This window comes from Asparagus officinalis, chromosome 5, assembly GCF_001876935.1.
Source record: "Asparagus officinalis chromosome 5, Aspof.V1, whole genome shotgun sequence".
Lineage (NCBI taxonomy): Eukaryota > Viridiplantae > Streptophyta > Magnoliopsida > Asparagales > Asparagaceae > Asparagus > Asparagus officinalis.
In genome coordinates this window covers 77,882,189-77,885,958 of record NC_033798.1, presented here as the reverse complement: position 1 = coordinate 77,885,958, position 3,770 = coordinate 77,882,189, and positions in this window count along the sequence as shown.

The window sequence follows — 3,770 nt, the reverse complement described above, 5'->3', positions numbered from 1 at the left end:
CCCGTGGACGTAGGCAATTTTGTGCCGAACCACGTAAATCTTGCGTGTGGAGATACAATACTAACAGGCTATGTAGATGCTGATCTAGCAGGAAATGTTGATATCAGAAAGAGCACTACAGGGTATGTATATACTCTAGGAGGTACTGCAGTGAGTTGGGCTTCTCAACTGCAGAAGATAGTTGCTCTCTCCACAACTGAAGCAGAATATGTCGCTGTTACAGAAGCCAGCAAGGAAATGGTGTGGCTTCAAAATTTCTTGGATGAATTAGGCAAGAAACAAGAAGACAATGTCTTATACTGCGACAGTCAAAGTGCTATTCATCTAGCGAAGAATCCGTCTTTTCATTCCAGAACGAAGCACATACAGATGCGGTATCATTTTATCCGGTCACTTCTGGAAGATGGAATTTTGAAGCTTGAAAAGATCAGTGGAGCTCAAAATCCGGCAGACATGCTGACAAAGACGGTGACTATTGACAAACTGAAGCTGTGTTCAGCTTCAGTTGGCCTGCAATAGTATAAAGACCGGGAAGAGCTGCTGCATAGATCGAGGTGTGAAGACAGATTGAAATCAGTCTTCAAGTGGGAGATTGTTGGTCAAATATTGGCTGCCACCGAAAGCTTCAGCCACTTTTTGACAAAAATGAAAAAGCCACCGAAAGCTTCAGCTATTTTTGTTGACAAAAGAGAAAGGCAGGAGCAAAAGTAAAAAATGGGAGGAAGAAAAAAAATAAGAAGGGAGGAGCTTCTGCACCTATAAATAGGGTCCCCCTCTTCCCTTATTTGATCATCTTTTCAACTGCTAAGAAACAATCAAGGGTCAGTGAGAAATTGTGTAGAGAGGCTAAGAGAGAGTACTGAGCCAGAGAGACCTCAGTGAGTGAAAAATAGAGAGAGAGAGAGAGAGTACTCAGTGAGAATATCAGAGCAATATTCAGAGTGCTTGTAATTTTCCACCTTTCAGTATAAGATCTGCAGCAGCCCGTGGATGTAGGCAATTTTGTGCCGAACCACGTAAATCTTGCATCTCTTTTTTTTTGCGCATTTATTCGCTTTCTGGTGATAGGGGAATCTGAGTAATCTCCCAACATAAATTTGACTTTAACACATTCAAACCTTATGGATTGTAATCCACAAAAAGTAATTTGGAGTACCGCTAGATTATTCTTCGATGGATTAAAATAAAAAACAATCCATTTGCCAATTGTTCAAATCTCTTTTTATAGATTATAATCCACTTTGACGGTTTGCCAAACATGTCCTCAGATGTAATGTGACTCAATGTGTACCCTCGAAGCATCTTCAAGAAACTAGCAAACAAAGTGACTTTTGACTGGAAAATATTGAATAGTTTTGTTTCCTTTTCTTTTATGGATTCAATTTTTCAAATAAGGACCCCCCATCTCTTCTCGTTTAAGACCTCTAATAGCTAATCTGCGCTTTCTACCACCAAAGCTGGGGTGTTTACTAGCGAGAGTCTACCTTGTGAATATAGGGTTAAAAGATGCCGCGCTCGTTGTAGATGATGATCATGATGTAATAAAGAGGACAAAAGACAAAAGTAAAATCAAACATTTAGCATCGTAATTTATATGATGGATCACCTTAATGAATGCAACTAGTCACCGACCGCCGGTATGAGAGACAAAACCATATTAATGAGTTACACGTGTTGCTCTAGATATTTTTTTTCCGAAGAAAATTTTGATTTAAACTCATTCCCACTTTTTATTTTAAAAACTGACCGACTCTAGCCTTTGCACTCAAACACGCTGTTAATTAGCATGTTAATATTGAGGAAGAAGAAAATTTTGATTTAAACCCATTCCCACTTTTTATTTTAAAAACCGACCGACTCCCTTTTTATTTACAGGGATCGACCCACTTCTCGGTCACGTCAGCATCGTGGACGCGAAGTGGGGCGATTTTTTTAATCTCGTTGCTAAATAGTCGGGGTTGACAACCCCGACTATTTTGCTAATACACAAGCTAAATTAGTCGGGGTTGCCAATTCCGACTAATTTAGCTTGTGTATTAGCAAAATAGTCGGGGTTGCCAACCCCGACTATTTAGCAACGAGATTAAAAAAATCGCCCCACTTCGCGTCCACGATGCTGACGTGACCGAGAAGTGGGTCGATCCCTGTAAATAAAAAGGGAGTCGGTCGGTTTTTAAAATAAAAAGGGGGAATGAGTTTAAATAAGAAATTTCTTCTTTTTTTTCCCCCCTTTCCTTTTTTAGGACTCTAGATGTGTAAAATTGACTGTTTATCTAAACATTGAGAAATGCCTCCTGTATTCAGAAGTATGAACTTGCAAGATGAAATAAGGATCTATTGCGCCCCTTCCTGTTTTGAATTTAGGATGATTTCCACATTAATCCCTCAAACCTTCCATAGTTTGAGATTGGTCTCCCAAATCATTGAAGTTGTTGTTAGGTCTCCTAAATCATACAAGTTTTTTGAAAGTTAGTCTCCCTGGTCAGCACCTGTTTGAATTGAGGGAACATTACTTCCTTTACCTTTTCGCAGCGTAATTATGCAAGTTACAGCCTGTCTAATACAAATCCAAACCTGATTTGGGGGCGAGAGAGAAAGAGGGGAAAAGGTCATTTGATGGACGAAAGTTACTTGGTGAGGTTGGTTTAGTAATTACCCATCCATAGTTAAGCACTAATCCATCATGATAACATACATATCAGATAAATTTTGCTACAGATGAACTAATTTGAAATATCCTATACAATTTGCGGACCTAATAGCAGAGGGACTAATCTTGAAATACGAAAGAATTTGAGTAACTTTTATGGAAATAATGCTTGAATTTTACATACGCCTTTACGCATTCTTCCTTGTAGTATGCACAATATTGAATATATTGCGACCATGAATTTGATTATACACATAGAATATTGTGAAAGTTCGATCCAGATGAGGTAGAAGCTGAATCTAAATTTGCAATTACCCAAGAGGTTAGTTATAGAAAACTAGCATGAGCTTTTGGGGAGTTGCAGTAACCTCCATCAATTTCTTTTTTATTAGACTAAAACTCTTTGAACTTTAGGAGTTGTTGCATATAATCCTCATGAATAGTTTGATTTTACCAAATCTCAAACGAAAATTTCTCATTTAGTCTCCAACTTAGCACAATTTATTCTAACATCTCGTGTGTCAAACATGTGCGGGAAAAAAAAAAAGATAAAAATAATTATTTAGTCTCAACAAATTAATTATTTTTCCTTATTAATAAAAGGGTAATTTTTGGAACTAAGAAGGAATAGTAAGTCTTCTTTTCTTTTCCTTTTTTTCGTCTTGTGCTTACCGGTGACACGTTAGAGCTGATGGTGCTAATATGAAGAGTAACAAATAAACTTCAAGTAAGATTTAGAGAAATAAAACAATTTATGAGGTTATGTTCAACAACTCCTAAAGTTCAAGGGGGTTTAGTCTAATACAAAAAGTTGATGGGGATTTACTATACCTCCCCAAAAATACACGGGGTTTGCTGTAGTTAACCCTTACCCAACAGATAGTTAAGTAAAAGAAAATTACAATCTCTCAAAAGATTCTATGATACTGCATCAAGGAGAATTTGAGACTAGATATGGTCTAGACCATCACTAGCGTCCGAGAATGAGGTACATTTATATGTACAAGCATCTTGAGCTAAATTATGCGCGCAAATGTTACCCCTTCGACGAACATGGAAAACATAAGAAGATTCAAATTCCTAGTCCAACAATGACAAAGGATTAGGATTTTCTTTTTAG